This window comes from Pseudorca crassidens, chromosome 10 (assembly GCF_039906515.1).
Source record: "Pseudorca crassidens isolate mPseCra1 chromosome 10, mPseCra1.hap1, whole genome shotgun sequence".
In the NCBI taxonomy this organism is placed as follows: Eukaryota; Metazoa; Chordata; class Mammalia; order Artiodactyla; family Delphinidae; genus Pseudorca; species Pseudorca crassidens.
Window position 1 is genome coordinate 80,816,043 of NC_090305.1, and position 20,447 is coordinate 80,836,489.

Sequence of the window (20,447 nt, forward strand, 5' to 3'; positions counted from 1 at the left end):
CTGTAAAATGGTGATAACCTACTTAGAGATGCAGGCTATAACCTTGCTGTCCACAAGGGAAGCCGTCTCCAGATTCTCATACATTTATAAGTGATTTTAACTGACCTGGGAAATGCCATTCTACATGCGGCCATTCATATTACAACAGCTTTGAAAAGAATTTAAAATAGTCTAAAGATGATTTACTTGATCTAGTGCATTAAGAATGGGTTCAAAATGGAGAATGGCTTTTAGAAAATAAAAAGAGACTCTTGTCATCCTCAAAGTTCTCTGATTTCTACACGATGAATCACAAGAAACTTGCCTGGCTTGACTTTCCATCTCAAACCTGTTTTAACTCCTGGAGGCTTGAGTGACCATCTGCTACACTTGCCTTTCTGGCCCCAGACCTCCTTCATCTGGTAATGGCGTCTCAGTTTTATTTTGGAGACTCCTTTTTCCCACATGCTTAGGCCATGGAGTTCAGGTGAGGTTTGCTCCCTCCCACTGCCTCTGGGCTCAGAAACATGAGGCAGCCGTGCATAATAAGAGCCACGACAATTAGTTTAGAGATGGTCAGGTAGGCATCTTAGCTCACTGTACGCCAGGCCTAGGACTTTCTGTGGACCTTGGGGAGAGGATTCAATTTCCAAGGGTAAAAAGAAGCTGCTGGTGAGTACTCCCACTCTTAATGATATAAGTTCTGGACGCAGCTATGTCTGAACCTAACGATTCCCTAGACTTGCAAGTTATGTGAGTCTACAGATTTACATTCTATTATTTTTATCTTTGCTTTATGTGAGTTTTGGCTTTAACCTGTTTAAGCTGGATTTCTCTTTCTTACAACAAAAAGATTATTGTCTAACATCTGGATGATAAGATACTATGTAACACCTGTGGAGCACTTATTATGTGTCAGACATTGTTCTAAAGCACTTCACACACTTTATATTTTGTTTAATCTTTACCAAAAATCCTATGAACTAGGAACTAATATTAAGTCCCATTTGACAGGTGAGAGAATTGAGGTGAGGTGTTTCTAAGAAAACCACCTGTGTCTACACAGCTAGTATGTGCTAGAGGCAGAATGTGAACCCAGGACTGTCTGATTTCAGAGTCATGCTCTTCACCTCAACGTTAGGATGAATACAATGAGCAAAGGTGCACATGTCTTCACATAATGGATAGTTTATCCTGTGTTTATCCAGGATGTAAAGAATTACTCCAATCCACCTCTTTTTCGCTTTCAGGGGTGATCCCTAATTCTCCTCTTTTGAGTTCTTCACCTAGGGTGATCTTATGGAAAAGATTGTGGCTAACAGGATGAGAATGCTGGCAACTCTAGACTTTAGTCAGCATGTGAGTAGAGAGAAATTGATTCTAGTCAAGGGCCCTCCTTGGACTTCAGCATTCTCTTGTGTCTGTGAAAAGGGAAGCAGGGGGAGAGTGGAGGTGGAGTGTTTATGGGGAGATGTGGGCAGCTTGTTGAATTCTAGTGGTTTAAAAGCATTTGCTTTACATTATTGGGACTAATTGAAATAAAAGGTTCGAGGCTCCCAAGAATTGACTCATTCCCGTCATCCTAATATTAGATGAATCGAGTTCCATGCGGCTGATGGTCTGTACCAAATTTCTCAGTGTTGGCTGACAGCCTCGGAAAGATCTATTCATTTTTCACAACATTGCGGTGAGTCATTCCACACACGTTGTTGGCATTGGTTCCCCGAGGGGAGGTGAAGGAGGCAGGAAGGCTTCTGAGCCAGAGTGAAGGGCTTAAAAGTTCACTGGGGAGCAGGAAGCCACCAGCAACACTTATCCAGAACAAACTTGGGGCACAGGGTCCTCGCTTTCATTCCTGAGTGCCATGGTGATTAGCCTGGATACTGTACTCTTGGGACAATGATACAAATCATATAGTCTCCAAAAATCAAAGGAAATGGGTTTCTTTTGTTACAAATCCAGCTGATTCATCTTAACAAAGCACACACACACTTATTTTTGTGTACACATATATGTGTGTCTATGCATGCACATGTGCGTTTGTGTGTGTGTTTATCCCCCCATCCCCAAAACAGTTTCTTCCATGTATGAAAGGCAGTTTGGCATACTGAAAAAAAGTAAGTACTATAGAATCAGATAGCTCTGAGTTTAAATCACAGCTATGCCATGTATTACCTGGATTTAGACAGCCTAACCTCTTGGAGGCTCCATTACCTTCTTTTTTTTTTAAACATTCTAATTTTTTAAAATTAATTAATTAATTTATTTTTGGCTGTGTTGGGTCTTCATTGCTGCACGTGGGCTTTCTCTAGTTGCGGTGAGCAGGGGCTACTCTTCATTGCGGTGTGTGGGCTCCTCGTTGCTGTGGCTTCTCTTATTGCGGAGCACGGGCTCGAGGTGCACGGGCTTCAGTAGTTGTGGCGCACGGGCTTAGTTGCTCCGCGGCATGTGGGATCTTCCCAGACCAGGGCTCGAACCCGTATCCCCTGCATTGGCAGGCGGATTCTTAACCACTGTGCCACCAGGGATGCCCCCCATTACCTTCTGTTTAAAATGAGGATAATCTTTACTTGTCATGCACTTTTTGTAAAAATTAGAAATAGTATATTCTAAGTGCCCAGTACATAGTAAGTACTCAAGAAAGCAGTAACTCACAGCCTTTAGCTACTGAGAGACCTGTCAATATTTCTGACGCAGCCATTTATCAGTAGGTCAGATTTGGGCAAGTCACTTAGCCTTCTCTCACTCTCAGTTTCCTGATCTACAAAATGAGGTAATAATACTCTGTAGGAGTACTATGGGATTGAGTGATGCATTATTAACTACTATAATTACTGCCAGTCATTATAAATCTCTTTAATTGTGTTAAGTCCTTTCATATAATGCATATAAAGCATTTGATATATTTCCTACCACATAGTAAACAATGAATAAACATTTGTTGCTATTAGGTTAAATATTCAACTATTTTGACCTACAAAGATGGCAATTTCATATCGCTCCACTGGATATTACTGTTCTTAGAGGGTAGCTGTAATTGCCAGATTTCCGTGTAGCCTAGATGCCCCTGTTTGAGCAGTAGAAACCTGAGATGAATTACTACCTTTCTTTTCAGTGCTTTCGGCAGTGATTGATTGAACTTCACAAGAGTCTAATTAATTCACCAGGTTCCCGGTGAACTTCTCAAGAGCTTAAGAAGCCAGGTGTCCCTCCTCGAGTTACGGGGGTGGGAAAATAACCCTAGGAAGAATGGCTAAGCTTGAAAGAATATACATGACCTGGTGCCAGGTTATGTCAGCTCAAGTTTCCTCAGCATGACACTCCGATTCCTGATTCTCAAGAATTCCTAGACTTTGTCCTGCTTTGAGAAAATTCATTACATAGTGCTTTGACTTTTCTAGCTTGCAGTGAATAATCCTTGGTTGAATATGATCTTCAAGGTGTCCAAGGGGAAACAGTATTGATGTTGGAAATCACCTCTGTCTTTATCAGAACCGTCCCATGGTCACCAGTTTAGGGCAACTCAGAACTCAATGATAGACTAGTTGGGTTGCTAGGAGACCAGGCAACAGGTGATGGTGACTTGAACTAGGGTGATAGCATTGGCAGTAATGGAAGAAGTGGGGTCATTATGTATCTAGGAGGTAGGACCAGTAAGACATGCTGCTGATTTGGATATGGGGGATGAATAAAAGAGCCAACTCAGCTGGGCACTGGCTAGGTGGTGGTGCCATTTCCTCAGGTGGAGAAGACTGAGGGAAGACCAGTCCTGGGGCTATGAAGGAAATCAAGAGTTCTATTTTGGCCATGTTAAATTCCAGGTGCCTATGGGAGAGCTAAGTGGAGACATCAAGGATGCAGTTGAAGATAGAATATGGGAGCTCGAGGCATGTGTTGGGGCAGGGGATTTACGGAACGCCATTCTGTGTTCTCCAATATGCTCTATTTGGGGAGGGAAACAAAAGAAGTATGGTCACAGAAATGTTGGTAAAGAGAGAACTAACAGGAAAAGAAAGCCAAGAGGTTGAGAGTCTGAGGGCCAAAAAAGTAACTGAGAAAAAAAGGACCGAGCATCCAAAACCTCTTGATTTGAGCTCATACAATGTGCAAGGCATTGTGTTGTGTGTTTTTACACACGATAGCTTGCGTAATGCTCACCAAAACCTATATTACTGTTGACAAGACAGAGACTCATAGAATTTAAGTAACTTACTTAAGAATCACAGCTACTCAGGGGCAGAGCTGAGACTCTGAACAAAATCTACCTGACCGTAACACCTGGGTTCAGAATGAATGAAGTGGTCATTCTCCCTTGACATTGAAATAATTTGTTAACAATCAGCAAGGAACAAGGCTTAAGAAAGACACAGGATTTCTATGGCCTGTAGGATGCTTGTCCGCAGATCATCATCCACTGGAGGTCATACTCTTTTGTCTGCACAATACACACCGCATTCGGAGGGAGGGGGGAGAAAAGAAGTAAAAAGAAGACAACAATTCAAGATAGGGTCATTTTTTAAGAATAGGTAGCAGAGAATTTTTTTTTTATTATTATCATATGTCATTTCTATGTACTGTATAACTTCTTTTTGTTTTGGTTCCTATCAACGCTCCTTGTCTTTCCACTGAGAATTCTCTGATAGGCATCTGGATTAAAACTGTCCTTCCACCCATCCTAGTCAGTCAATTAGAGTTCACATTTAATTGCTCCATCACCTCAGTGCATGGCTACTTTTTATTCTAAGTTTTTAGCAATATTCTTATGGAATTCACTGGCTTACTTAAATTGGAATGTCCAAGGGAGGAACATTTTTCAGGCACCATTGGATTTGGGAATTAATTGGTGTTGTCAGGGACTGGAAGATGGCTGGCCACGTCTGAGTCATGTGTTTTCCTTTGCATGTGTAAGGTAGGCAAGCCCCTGGGATCTATAGTTCCACTGGTACCATATGGGGCAGGGGAGGGCACTTCATCAACATGAAAACAACAGAGATCTCCTTCAGTGCTTAGATTAGATGGAAGTCATTGCTGTTATTGTTGCAGTTGCTAGCATCGCTGCTATTTTTACTCCAGCCCCGGGCAGTATCCGAAGCCACACAATAAACCTGAGATTAGCAGCCAGTCCCTGGTTTGATTATTAACATAGAGAGTGTTTTTTTTTCTTTCTCTTTTGATGAGTTACATGAAGCCTGAACTCCAAGTAGCTCTGCAATCAGTTTCTGAGATCTTGTCAAAAGGATGACAAATCAAGTTGGAAGACAGACCCATTGAAATGTGTGAACAGATTCAATCCTCTCTGTGACCTAATGATTCAACTTTCTTTAGAAATCCAAGACTAGAATTTTATGGAGAAGCTGTTCCTTTTCTTCTTGAGTCTAGGAAGGCAAATCTGGCTTCTCATATCTGCAGGATTTAGTGTTCACATAATAATTGTTCTTTGGTGATCCTTTTGTGGGTTTCCTATAAGACCAGCCTGAAAAAGGGGTAGTTAATTTAAGACAGAGTTTACAAACTTGATATGCATAGTGCTCAGGAACTGCAGAATTGTAGCTCTCAGACCTGGCTTGGAGGTGTGTTTTGTTTGGCATGCACAATGTTTTACTAATTTGATATAGTTGCCAGTATTTTAAAAGTGAATGATTTCACATTTTTAAAAAATCTAGATTTCTACTTAATGGAAGATGTGGCAACAGTGGGCCCACATTCCTGTAATCGGTAGTCAGCAGGAGCTGAACAGCAGCTGCCTCTGTAGTTGGGACATGGAGCAGTTAGGGATGCATTCTGCTGCAAATAATAGAGGCATAACCCACAGGGACATCTATTGCTTGCTTAAGGAACCTGAAGGTAGGTTTTGGGGCCTCATTCAAGAGCTTTAACAATGGTATCTTTCTATCTTTTGCTGCCATTCTCAGTGTGTTGGGTTTTTTCTTTTTCTTTGCTATCATATCAATAAGAAGGGAAAGGGGTCATTCAAGGGAGCGCTCCTTCCCATTTATCTCTTTTTTAAGGAAGAGAAAGACTTCTGAGAAGCCACCTCAAAGTCTTTCTCTGCATTTCACTGGCCAGATGCTGGGTCACATGTCCACCCCTAGCTACTAGCAAAGGGTAATGGGATATAATCGTTTGTTTACATCAATGCTGATTTATCCCCGGGGCTTGAGAACACTATGACCTGAACAGTCAGGGTTCTGTTAGCAAGAGAAAGGGTTTCAGGAGTGACTTGTCCTGGGCAATCAACAGGGACGGCCACAGGGTTTGTGCTCTCCATCTTATCACAAATCCTCTTCAGGGGTATTGCCCCTGGCCACCTTCATTCATTTACTTTACCTCAGTGACCTCTGCAAATGTTGGCATTTTTGGCTCCAAGCCCAGATCAACTTTTATCACTTTTCTAGTTCCGATCTGGTTCTGGCAAAACAAGATGCTTTATTTGCTATATTAGGGGAACTTTGATTCTAAGTCTCCATTGACTATGCCTAGCTCTGTGACCAGGGACATTGTGAGTACTTTTTGTGATTTTCTTAAATGTAAAACAAAGGTGTTTTATTAGTGCTAAGGTTCCCAGAATTTATATTAGTACCTGATAACTATTAGTTATTCAAGAAATATTTTGTCCTTTCTAACTCTTACAAGCTTTGAAAAGTCTTATGAAGAATGTCTTCCTTGTACACCCTAGAATAGTGCTTGGTATATAGACAGTTTTTCCTATGTAGAGATATTCTGGCCTCCATATAATTCCTCCTCATGTTAGAAGCAGGAGAAGGAGAAAAAGAGAAAGACAGAGGCAGAGATTGATGATTGAGGAGATTATATGTTGTTGTGGCAGTTTTTTGTTTTTATTTTTTAAACGAGCTTAGGGCCCAAGAGATAATTTAGAATATAAAAGCTGTCAGTTAAAAAGGTGATAAAATTAGAATATAATTTTTTTCTAGGTGTCAGATGAATTTATTTGGTCTGATAATGAAATTAAATCTGAGATTTTATTTGGTGGCAATCAATCATTTAATATGAACAACTAGAAGTGGTTTCTATCTTCAATTACATCAAATATATTTTTCATAAAACCACATTATTTTCTCCCTTTTTTGTTTTAAGATCTCATTGTCCATTTAAAATTTTTTCACATACTCACATGATAAAATAATAGGTACCATACATTTAAGCAGTGAGTGCTTACTATACGCAAGACTCAATGCCTAGTATGTAGTAGGTACACAATAAATAATTATTAATGTAAGACAAATGAATTCAAGACCAGCAGAAAGATGGAGTCTTGCCCCTTCAACACTGATATGAATGAATATTTACACTAGCAGGTGACTAGGCGCTAGAATCAGATTGCCCTGGATTTGAAGCTTGATACTGCTGCTTGCTAATCATGTCTTCAGGACACTCCCTTAACTTTTTAAATAGAAGAATCACTCCTACCCCCCCCCAGATTGTTTAAAAAATTTTTAAAAATCATGAATGTTAAGTCCTTAGTTCAGTACCTGGCACAGTGGAAGAGCTCAGTTGGTATTAGCTGTTGCTATTAATCTGTCAACTATTGTGCAGTAATGCTGCACAAAAAAAATCACCTAACTCAACAGCTTACAGTAGTAAGCATTTATTTTTCTTGCCCATGGGCCTGAGGGTCAGCTGGAGAGCTTCTGTGTTGTGATGTGGATTGACTGGTCTTGGCTCGCTCAAGTCGATGGGTTGTGTTCAGTTCTGCTCATCCTCCCTGGATCACTGTCTACCTGGGGATGTTCCCTCTTATGATAAATGGCAGGAGTGCAAGAGAGAAAACCGAAGCATGCCAACATATGAGATACTAACTTCATGTCCACATTCTATTGGACGAAATGAGTCACATGTCCAGGCCCAAAGTCAATGAGGCAGGAAGTGTTCCACTCAAAGTAGGGAAGTAAGTATTTGCTGAAAATAATCTCACCTATCATAATTTGGAAATTTGGCATCCAAGTAAAACAGCATTTTCTTTAAGTGTCCACCTAATTATTTTTGCTGCATCCTTTTTTGCTTCACAGTGGCACCACCATCCCTTCTATAGCACCAGTAGATGTTCTATGCCTATTCCCCATGTGTTAATGGGATTTGGTTACTCTGAATTAATTCATACTAAGGCAATAGTAATAATGTGTTGCCTCCTCCCAGGAGTATTTGTATTTTACATAAGATCTGCTGCAAGGAGAATGGGTAAGCCCAAGGAGTGAAGGAATAATGCCGATATGTTTTGGTGCTGTGACACCTGGATGAAGGAGCAGAGATATCTCTGGATCAATGAGACCCAAGGCAGCGTGGCAACGCCCAGCAGTAGATCAAGCAAATCTCCCTTGCTGGAAAGCTATTCCTCTGTAGTGTTGCCAGAGAGGTAACGTGCTTACTAGTAAATTTCCTTCTAGATAAATCTCCTGGGCTTCTTGGGCTGAGAGGAGCCTTTGAGAGGAATTTTTATTTGACATCTTTTGGTTCCTTATTTAATTGGAGTCATATATCTTCTCTAAAGCCATTTATAAACTGTACCACATTCTACTGATGCAAATTCTGTACAGACACAAGCTCCGTGTTTGAGTTCACATTTCTACTTTTCTATTGTAAACTCAGGAGAATATGTTCCATGGAAATTAATGGGAAATTCTTGCCACCAAATAGCTGTCATCAGTTAGTGCTTTTACTATGATGTTAGTAGTAATATAGACTTTACCATGAATGTGTTTTCCATGATATTTTAAAGCCACCTCTAGGAAGAAGACAGAAAATCATGGGACTTTGACTTATTTTTTATGCTCTGTCTCCATTTCGGCAACTCTGATGTGTTTCCTGGGAAACCCTACATTATCATTATGGGATGATTGCTTCAGTGAGCTGAACAATCTACTTGGCCTGGTATTAATCCTGAAGTTCTAATAAGGCACTCAGAGGATTACATAATTTCATAGTACAGCATTCTGTAGCTCAGTTATGTTTTAAATTACTTTGTTAGACATTAATATGTTTTTGTCTTTGTCACAAAGCCAGATGGTATTTCAGGGACATTCCTTCTAAAAGTTCACTATTTTACTTCCCAATTATTTGTCAACTCTGCATTAGATCCTGGGTGCATACAGATTTAGGATTTCAGTTATTTGTAAGGGACGCTGAAGGTTAATACCATAAAGGAATTTAAAATTTTTCTAGGACACAAATATAAGTTGTGTGTGTGGGATGAGTCATCTAGCTGGTAAATGGGCTTCGCTGAAAACCCAGCATATATATTTTAAGGTGCTTTGCTGTTCTCTATTCATTGTTGCAGAAGCAATTGCCTTCCTAATATAATTTTTTAAAGCCTTTTAAAAAAGTGGTTGCTAATGTATACTGAGCATTTATGAAGTACCAGACACTTAACGAAGTGCTTAAAATAAATGTCACATGAAGATGCTGTCATGAAACCATTTTCCAGGTGAGGGAAACGAAGCTTACTCAAGAGAGGTCTTGTCAAGTTCACACAGTACTAAGTGGTGCAGCCTGGATTTGAACCTGGGAAGTCAAACTCCAGAGCCCAACTCCTTGCTTACTTCCTCCTTCCAGCATGTGTGGTCAACATGAAGAGCTTTACACAATTGGGACTTCTTCTGGACATTCCATGTATTGAAGACATGGAAGGGGAGATGTTATGTTTGGCAGCGAGTCAGATCTCTGTACTATTAGGAAAGCAAGAACAAGGATTTGTGAAATTGTTTCAGTGAGTGCTCCAGCCAGTATTTATTCTAATGGCTGTGTAAATGACTTTAGCCCTGTATTTCTAGAATCATTAAAGACCAAGGGGATTATTTATACTTTCTCCACTACACTTTACTGCATTTTGTGGGGAAAAATATAATTCAAAGGGATATACTTGAGAATGTGGTGGTTTTCAAAGGCCTCGGAAAATATCCCACTGAGCTTTCAAGGGCTGTCGTATTACCATCATTACTTTTTGTTTTATGCTATAGGGTTTATCTGCACAAAGGTGAATGTAAATGTAAAATATCTAACACAGGGAATATAATGCCAGATTTCCAGCACATAGCAGTTGGTCATGTACTCGAACTCAGAGAGTCACAATTTGTGCCTCAAACTTGAGTCTTTAAGGCTGCAGCGTGCAGAGGTTGAGCAGATGGGAAAGGCTACTCTGTGTTTAGAGTTTGGAGGGATAAATGAGAAACAGTAGTGAAGCTTCAGGGCTTGGGGGCAAAAGCCAGCTAGTGGTAAGAGGGGGGTGTCTTCCAAAAGTGATGCATTTCCAGAAAATTCTAATGTTGCTGTGATAATTATTAGGGCTATAAAGGATGTATTTTGGACAAGGCAGAAAAATAGCAAGACCATGCAATAGTAAGGCAAAGCTCTAAGACTGGTCTTTTCTTTTTTTTAAAAACAAACTTGTTTACTCATTAATCATTCATCAATACCTCTAGCCCTAGCTCTGTAGCCCTCTTCTTCTGGTTCCAGTAACTAGTTTTCTTTTGGAGGAATGAGTTCTCCTCCACTGCATGCCATTTTGGTGGAATTGTCATTCCAGGTATACCACCCTCCCTTGCCAAGAGGTAGACCTGTAACACAAGCTGACCAAATTTTCTTTTTTCCTAGTATTCTAAATCTTTAATGGCATGACATGAAGGCTGCAAAAGCCATTGGAGATGGTTCATTCCAGCTCTGGTGGCTGAAATTTCAGAAGAGTAGCATTATCTGAAATTCTCAGAAAAAAATACAGCTCAATTGTTTTCAGAAGCTCTTCAATGGTGTATTTTCCTCTACAACCCAATGGATGCCTGGACAGTAGAACTGAAAACAAATTTCCAAACTGATCTCTCCCTGATGGTTCTAGCAAGAACAGAAACAGTTATACTGAATGTTTGTCTAAAAGAGCACTCCTTGCCCCTCCCCTGCTATATATTTGTATATATATACTTATGTATTGTATATATGAGTTTATATATATATGTATATATAAACTTATCCTCCATACGTAAGTTTTTCTATTACTTATGTGTTCTTTCATTCAACAAGTATTTTTCTTTTCTTTTTCTCTTTATGTCAGAGAACAAAGCATGATGCTACTGTTTATTCTCAGATTCTTCTAAAAGCCTGGGGGCGGTAATCAATAGAACACAAAATGGGATGATCTCCATGGCCATCAGATTGCCCAAAATAGACACATTCTGAACTTATCATCAGAATGACTTGTTACCATTTGAAAGTAGATGAAGAACGGAGATGCCAGTTATTCATCAACATTCAAATTCCAAGAAACGGTTTTCTATCCATTCATTTTTGAGTAAGTCTTTAGGTCTGGCTGGCTTTTGCTTGGCTTTTTCCACTCCCTCCTAGTTTCTCTCCTGCCAAACATCTAATCATTCTCGGATGCATTCTGCATAATCAACACACTCTTTGCACTTTCAATGACTATTTTAGTACAATAACATTTTAATATCAGTCTGTTCCTTCCCCCCCCCCCCCGCCCCTGCTTCTTTGGAATAACTATTTAGCATGATTTGGGCTGAACGCTTTTTTCAGAGTTAACGGTAAAAGTAGTAATAATAGTAATAAGGTCTCCATCTTCTGCTTGATAGCTGAGAGTGTGTGTACTAGTTTCTGTGTCAGATATTGAGGAATCCATTGTAATTTAAGGCTTTGCTTGATTCCTTCAGACAGTTGACTGGAACCTCTTCCTTGATCTAATCTGAAGGCAACTGTCAGCACTCAATACCTCTAACAACAATGGAAGCACAGCACAGGAATTTTACAATTAGACATACATGTGCGTTTCTTAGGGCTTCCCAAGAACATGACTCTGAGATAAGGATTAGAGTGTGCCCATTTATAAGGGAAGTGATCACAGGAAACAGTAGAGGAACAGGGAAGAAAGCCACTGGAAGAAACTTTCACAAGCCAGTTACCATGGTGGACAACTGCAGCTTGATACTTTGGGGGGATCCTGAGAGACGATATAGAACAATGGAATACCCCAATGAAGAAGGAAGGAGCTGGGGTATGTATTTACCAACTGACATTGGTTGAAGGCAGCCTTAGGGGCACTTATTCTTCAGTCTTTCACCTGGACACACCTAAGTGAAGTTTCTTTCCACGGCCAGACAAAAATACCCTCAGACACCCAGACAAAACTATAATTCAGAAAGATACATGCTCTCCTATGCTCATAGCACCACTATTCACAATAGCCAAGACATGGAAACAACCTAAATGTCCATCAACAGTTGGATGGATAAAGAAGATGTGGCACATAAATACAATGGACTACTACTCAGCCATTAAAGAAATGAAGTAATGTCATTGCAGCAACATGGATGCAACTAGAGATTATCATACTAAATGAAGTAAGTCAGAAAGAGAAAGACAAATACCATGTGATATCACTTATATGTGGAATCTAAAATATGGCACAAATAAACCTATCGACCAAACAGAAACAGACTCACAGTTATAGAGAACAGACTTATGGTTGCCAAGAGGGGAGGAGAGGTGTGGCAGGGATGGACTGGGAGTTTGGGGTTAGTAGATGCAAACTATTACCTTTAGAATGGATAAACAACAAGGTCCTACTGTATAGCACAGGGAACTAATATCCTGGGATAAACCATAATGGAAAAGAATATAAAAAAGAATGTATATATGAGTATAACTTAGTCACTTTGTGTACAGCAGAAAATAACACAACATTGTAAATCAACTATACTTCAATTAAAAAAATAGGTAACCCCCCCGAACCATCAGACAGAGGCTCAGGTGTCAGAGTAAGCAGTCTTCAACGTGAAGAGATTGGTACTGGGCAGGGCCCTGACAGCATCATTTATCCACCTTGCAAATCCTAACACAAAGGAAATCGGGGTGGACGCTTATGAAGAGACCAGATTCAACACTTCTTATGCAGTGTGCTTTGAAGGGAAAGGCATTCTTGCTCCAAGGTTTCTGTTCTTCCAGAAAAATTCAGAGATTTCTATATTCTAGACATACAGTCATTAGACAATAATTCCTTTGGGTTAAGCCAGGGGGATTCAAAGTAAGGTCCCTGAACCATCTTCATCAAAATTTCCTGGGAATGCTTTATAAAAATTCAGATTCCTGCGTCTTAACATCCAGACTGACTGAATCAAGTCTCTGAGGGGCTGGAGGACGGAAAGCAACTCCAGGCAATATTTATGGAGTCCTCCAATCTGACAATACCCGAGTAGCTGCCCTTTGCCTGATGACCTCAACATTTTAAACATGAAAATAGTTTATTTTTTCCATTATAATATTAATACATACTCAAATCTATCTAAGTCAGACCTGTCTTATTTCACTTCTGCACGTGCAGTGTTCACCTAGCACAGGCTTGCCACATAGTGAATGCTCAACAGATACTAGTCAAATAAGTGAATGCTTATTATAGAAACTAGAATACAAGCATTCTTGGTGACTGGGTGACTCACACCTTAGTGTGTATATATTTGTCCACTCTTTTCCTCAAGGAAAGAGGAACAGATGCGGTACTAGAACACTGGGAGCCAGAGGGAAGGAACTCATAAAAATGGAATAAGGATCCGTCTTCCAGCTATAAGACTACCCATCTGCAAAATGAAGATACAGTCAGCACCTGATGTTTTTGCCTGCTCGATAACCATTACTTTGCCATTTGATCTGTCACCCTGATAGTCCTTTGGGAAACCACTCCTCCCCCATGCACAGTCCATATTGCTTGTGAAGGTCTGACTTAAATGTGGCGACCATCTGATTTCATCTCCCAGCTCAAAGGTGGTTGATTCAAGAATGGATCTGTGATCCAACTGAGATCAGTTAGAGTTAATCCAAATAAGAAGTTCAAGAGGCTTTCTTAAATTTATAGAACAGGGAAGATAAATACCTGTTGGCTTTGCTCCAATGGTAAGATATAGGCCTGTAACTGGTAGTGGCCATCTTTATCACCACACAGGGAGATGCTTTTTGAGAATGAAACCAAAAGACAAGGAAGGAGAACCAAGAGTTGGAGAGGGACAGACTCACAAGGACACAGTTGGAGCTCCTGGATCCAGCCATGTCTGAAGCTCCTATAACTGGCATGACTTGCCACTTACGTGAGCCAATGTTGGTTGTGTTTTCATCACCTGAAGCAAAAAGAGTCCTGACTGAAAAAAAAGAGTTTGAGACTAACTGATGTCCAGGGAACATCACCAGGTTGTCACTGAACATCTATGGTTGTCTGAAAGAGTTGGACCTGAACCCTTGCTGTACCACTTCTTATCTGGGTGAAACCTGAACTGTTACCTAAGGTTTCCAATCCTCAATTTTCTTCTTACTATAGAGAACTTGGAATATTATTTACCTATTGGCTTGTGAGGATTATACGCACATTAAGAGTAGCCAGGAAGGTGCAAATAAATGGTAGAATTATTTATTATAGTTCTTTTATAGCAATTTTTCTCACTTTAGGACATCCTTGGCTACCACCAGTTACTTAGGACCTTTTGATAATTCCAGAAGCCTCCAAGAAGTACTACTGCTCATGAATTAAGGCATGCTCCATACAGAGGGTAATATTTTTCTGGGAGAGTTCAAGACATTGGATAAGCTCTTTTTCTCCTCATTGCCAGATCATTTGAGGCTGGCAGGGAAGTCATTAGCCCCTTGCAAGGTGTTTGATATTCAATATGATAAAATAGGGAAAATGTAAAGTTGAAGATTGTAACAGACTGTATTTTCCAAAGATTGACACAGCAATATCTCCCATTCCATGTGTTCTTCAGCCTTGTGACCTTGCTTCCCTCCGTCAAGAGGTAGAATCTAATTCCTCTCCCCTTGAATCTGGGCATTTCTTAGTGATCCACTTTTACCACAGAGTACAAAGGAAGTGACACCAAAGATACGTCTGAAGACTGGAGTGAACACTTGTTCTCCAGATGCTCCCACTTGGGATACTATCTCACAGAACTGAGCTGCCATGCTGGGAGAAGCCCAAGCTACATGAAAAGCCCACAGGTAGGTGCAGTTCATGGTCCCAGCTGATCCCAGCCTTTGAGTCATCCTGGCCCAAGTGTCAGGCATGTGAGTGAAGATACTGCTAGATGACTCCAGGCTCTAGACAATACAGTCACCTCCTAGCTCCAAAGTATTTTCAATTAGGGCTGCAGATGTTATAAGCACAGAAGAGCTGTAACTATTCAGCCCTTTCCAAATTCCCGGCTCAGAGTCTGCTGTTGTTTTACACCACTGAAATTTGAGATGGTTGCTAACCATTAGCAATAGATAACTAGAACATCAGGGACAGCATAGCCATCAGGGAGCATTCCCTGAGCCTTCAAGACATGATGGTGTTCATTGGGCCAAAGCTCTTTCAAACAGGACATATTTACAATGGCGAACACTAAACAAATGGAACGTAAACTAACTAAATCCTTTAGAATAGAACTCGGCACCTTAGGCTGCTAATTGGAAGTACATCTGATGATCCTCAACCAGAACTCTCTCATTTATAGAACAGCAAACCACCCCAAGAGTTGGTGATGTGATGGAAATATTTCCTGTTCAGGAGCCAAGACATACAAGTCCATACTTATATGAATGACATAACAAGCAACATGGTATAGTATTGCTGGAGCCCTGAGGTCATCCAGACCTGGGCTCAAATATTGACTCCTACCCTACTAGTTGAGTGATCTTTCACAAACCTTCACCAATCTAAGCCTCAGTTTCCCCTATCTGTAAAGCGGAGGGACTCATATCTACTTCTTAGATTTATTTTCAGTATTAAATGGGACAAAGAAGCACTGAATATATTTCCTGGTACAGAGTAAACATTCCACACCTTAACTATTAATATTATAAAAGCTGTGTTGAATACTGTGCTCAAAGCCAGTTGCAAATTCTTTTTAATTGGATATATTCGACATACAATATTGTATAAATTTAAGGTGTACAACATGTTACTTTGACACATTTATATATTGTAATATGGTTGTTGTAATAATGATATTTATCACGTTACATACTTACAAAGCAATATGATTGTCTATATTCAATATACTGTGTATTAGATCTCTATGCCTTATTTAGTGCTTATTGCAAGTTTGTACCCTTAAATGCCATCAGTCTTATCCTCCTGGCCCCCATCCCTTGGTAACCACCTTTTTATTCTCTGGTTTTTGTTGTTGCTATTGTTTTGGCTTTTTGGATTCCACAGATAAGTGATATCATACAGTACTTGCCTTTCTTTGTCTGACATAACTCAGTCAGCATAATGTGCTCAAGGCCCATCCATGTCGTTGCAAATGGCAAGATATCCTCCTTTCTCATGGCTGAATAATCTTCCACTGTGTATATATATCTCATCTTTTTTATCCATTAGTCTGCTGATGGGCATTTTGGGTTGTTTTCATAGCTTGGCTATTGTGAATAATGCTATGATAAACATGGGAATGCATATATCTAGTCAAACTCTCATTTCTCTTTCCTTTTGGTATATACCCAGAATTGGAATTCCTGGATTCTAAAATGTTACTTTCAATAAATACAGTAACAATATTCTATGGAGGACCAGAATAAGAATTCTAGCCAATATTCATTAATATGCACACATGCATGAAGTATGCCAAGTTTCTTTACAAGAATTGCTTCCCTTAATTATTACAACAGTGCTATGAATCAGACACCATTATGTCCCATTTAAGAATAAGAAATTGATGTATTAAAAGTAGGTACTTGGGGCTTCCCTGGTGGCGCAGTGGTTGAGAGTCTTCCTGCTAATGCAGGGGACGTGGGTTCGAGCCCTGGTCTGGGAAGATCCCACATGCCGCGGAGCAACTGGGCCCGTGAGCCACAACTACTGAGCCTGCGCGTCTGGAGCCTGTGCTCCGCAACAAGAGAGGCTGCGATAGTGAGAGGCCCGTGCATCGTGATGAAGAGTGGCGCCCGCTTGCCACAACTAGAGAAAGCCCTCGCACAGAAACGAAGACCCAACACAGCAAAAAAAAAAAAAAAAAAAAAGTAGGTACTGTGCTCCAGGTCACACAGAGATTAAGCAGTAATCAGATTGCAGACCAACAGCTCTTAATCAGTCCGCCATACTGTGTTTCCCTGTTGGATACATTTCGTTTCAGTTTTGATGTGGGAGTCCCCTTTTAGGTCAAGCCACTGCCATATTACACTACCAGCATGGTCCACTCTTCTTCAGAAACATGAGGTCTCTCAGGGTTACTACACGAGGTGTAAAGCAGGTAACTCCCTAATGCATGCAACAGAGTGACTGAAAGAAACAGAGACATAACTGAATAGGGAATGAAGATAGATTCATTTTGGTTCCCATGGGTGATTCAGCATTTTCAAGGTGAATTTAATACAGGAAATGTTGCCAGTTCCTGCTCATTGAAGACCTGATGCCTGACGCCAAAACCACATAAGTGACTCAGGAAAATCTGTCCTTATCATTTTGCACTGGATGTGCCTTTTAAAGATGGGATTGCTCTTTTTTGCTTTGGTCTTTGGCAGGATGGCAAACAACTCTAATGTTTTTTTCAAGGATCCTCAGCTTACAGTCCACTTCCTGCCCTATAGATGAAGCAGTAAAAATATTCACTAGACTCTCCCTGTTCAAAGGGTGGTCCACGGACCCTCAGAATCAGCATCTTCTGGGAGCTTGTCAGACATGCAGAATTTCAAGACACTCCCCACCCCAAACCTACTAACTCAGAACTTGCATTTTAATAAGATACTTAGGTGATTCAAATACACATTAAAGTTTGAAAAGCACTGTCCTAGACACATATTTATTTGAAAACCTCCTCTGTGTCACATACTTTTCTAGGCTTTAAAAGAAGCTGAGAAACTTTCTGGATTCATGGGGGAGAATTTATAAGAATCAAGTAAAAAATAACTCCAGTTATTAATAAGTTTTAGTAAGAAAATAGGAGTGGCTGAGACTCCTGGGAAACTTTATTTAGCATGATTGGGAAAGGCTGCTCCAAAGATCTGAGACCCAAATGAATAGAAGAGGTAGATGTGTACAGATAAGGGGGAAGGATACTAAGGCAGAGGACAAAGGCAAGTGCAAAGCCCAGGAGGCAAGAATGACCCTGGAGTGTCCTGAGAACTGAAGGAAGGTCACGGTAGTGCATGACAGCAAATGCCACAAGAGATGAGGTCATTAATTCAACAAATAGTCACTGAACACACAGAGGTGCTAGGAACTGTCCTAGGTGCTGGAGACATGGCTGTCCACAAAACAAAGGTCCCATTCTAAATGAAGCTCATATTCTAGTGACTGAACCAGACAAGTAACAAACAAATGTGAAAATATGTAATAAAAACTAAAGGAGGATATGGGGTATGGGGGTAGCAAGTTATGGAAGGGGTCTTATCTTAGGAGAGGTGTTGACAAATTATGGAACATGGACCCAATCCAGATGACCACCTGTTTTTGTAAATAAAATTTTATTGGGGCACAGGCATACTCGTGAATTTATATACATTCTATCGATGCTCTCATACAACAATGGAAAAATTGAGTAAGAGATGATATAGTCACAGAGATGATATGGTCCCCAAAGTCTAACATATTTACTATCCGTCCCTTCACAGGAAAGTCTATCTCAAAAGATAGAGTGTCTGGTGGTGGAGTGAAGAGATGGCTCTGTGAGAAAATGATACTTGAGTGAAAAGACAGGCAGGACCCAGATGACATAGGGCCTTTTAGACCATGGAAAAGAGTTTAGGTTTTAAGTGTCACAGAATGTCATTGGATAGTTTTAATTAGTGGGGTAAAATAATCTAATTTATCTTTTTAAAAGCTCACTAGCAGTCCACAGGGTTCAAAACTATAGTTGAGCTTCTGCCAAGTTTTAGTCAACCAAGGCACCTGGAGATGACAGCCGAGGTGTTTTCCCTTCGATCTTGGCTCTCTCTAGGTGATGTGGATTTTTGGCCAGGATAAGAACCAAAAGATGTCTAATGCAGAGGAGGTGTCCCCTTTTCTACCCTTGTGTTTTGTAACAGCATTATGATTAATAGGGCTTTGTACAATTCCTCATGAATGACTGATTTGGAACAATTCTTTGAAAGGGATGTGGTAACTTAGCCCCACTGCGTATCTACAGAAGAACAAAGCTGCCCTTAGTTTTAGCTCAGTGCCACGATTACTTTTATTTATTTATTTATTTATTTATTTATTTATTTATTTATTTATTTATTTATTTTGCGGTACGCGGGCCTCTCACTGTTGTGGCCTCTCCCGTTGTGGGGCACAGGCTCCGGACGCGCAGGCTCAGCGGCCATGGCTCACGGGCCCAGCCGCTCCGCGGCATGTGGGATCCTCCCGGACTGGGGCACGAACCCATGTCGCCTGCATCGGCAGGCGGACTCTCAACCACTGTGCCACCAGGGAAGCCCCACAATTACTTTTGAATGTCTTGGCTGTCTTTATTCATTCATCTATTCAACAAATATTTATCAAGTGCCTATTATGGACAAGGCCCTGCATCTGGCAGAGTAGATGAAAGGCCTACCTTAGAAAGGTCTTATGCAGTGTTGCCAGAAAGACTGAAAAGGCAGCTCTAGGAAAAATTACCAGGCGACTATACCATTCAAAAGAATGAAAGAAATGTGGACTCTCTAAAAGGATTAGGGCTTTTATATTAAAAAGAGGAGGTTGAAAGGAGATATAATTGAAACCATTCCAATCCTGAAGGGCAGGGACTCCTTCAACAAACCCAGAGATATTAAAATGAGGGTCACACAACAGGATAAGATGCTAAGAGTGCATATACCTGACATTTATGTAGCACTAGTCCTTTTCAGGTACTGGAAAATGCATTGACTGATTTAATCCTCACAATAATTATTAGTAAGATTATTATTTTAAGAATGAGGGAACAGAGAAACAGAGAGCATAAGTAACTTTTCCAAAATCACACAGCTTGTAGTGGTGGAACAAGGACTAGAAACCAGGGGTGTCTGACCCCCAAGCTGATATGGAATGTTTCTCATTCACCTGTTCATATCCTAGGGAAAACTACTAGATTCAAGAAGTTTGGAGGACAAGGAGAGGGGAACTTGAAGAATTCCATCTTTACCTTTTAAAGCTGATTTTCAGGAAGACGGCTATCTCTTCTACAGCTCTCTTCTTGACACATTTAACAGGGAATGAATGTTGGCCCAGTGTGGGAATCTATATACTGTGTGGCAAAGAGAAATTAGCTGAGTATGAATCACTCCATTCTCTGGCTCGGAATTGAAAATCCTGAAATTCCTCCCACAGATCCAGTCTAAAGGTAATTGAAGGGCACATGCCGAGTCTCAGTTTATTATTTACAGAAGATAATGTATAAAAGCCATTAATAGATGTGACAAAGGAAGCTTAAGAAGCTTATGAATAATAATGCTAGCTAAAATGTGTTAAATGGTTAATATGAAGTCAGTTTTGGGCTAAACACATTATGCACCTTATGTGCAACAATCCTATGAGT

The 20,447-nt window shown here is 40.4% G+C and overlaps 1 protein-coding gene and 1 long non-coding RNA gene across 3 annotated transcripts in view; one reads left to right on the forward strand and one right to left on the reverse strand.

Moving 5' to 3' along the window:
• CADPS (calcium dependent secretion activator) overlaps positions 1-20,447 on the reverse strand; it is an 804,945-nt gene that overhangs the window by 631,451 nt on the left and 153,047 nt on the right. The window lies entirely within an intron of this gene.
• LOC137233124 (uncharacterized) lies at positions 5,742-10,757 on the forward strand. The gene is made up of 3 exons (XR_010947305.1): positions 5,742-5,823; positions 8,134-8,350; positions 10,724-10,757. It is a non-coding gene; the product is annotated as an uncharacterized lncRNA (long non-coding RNA).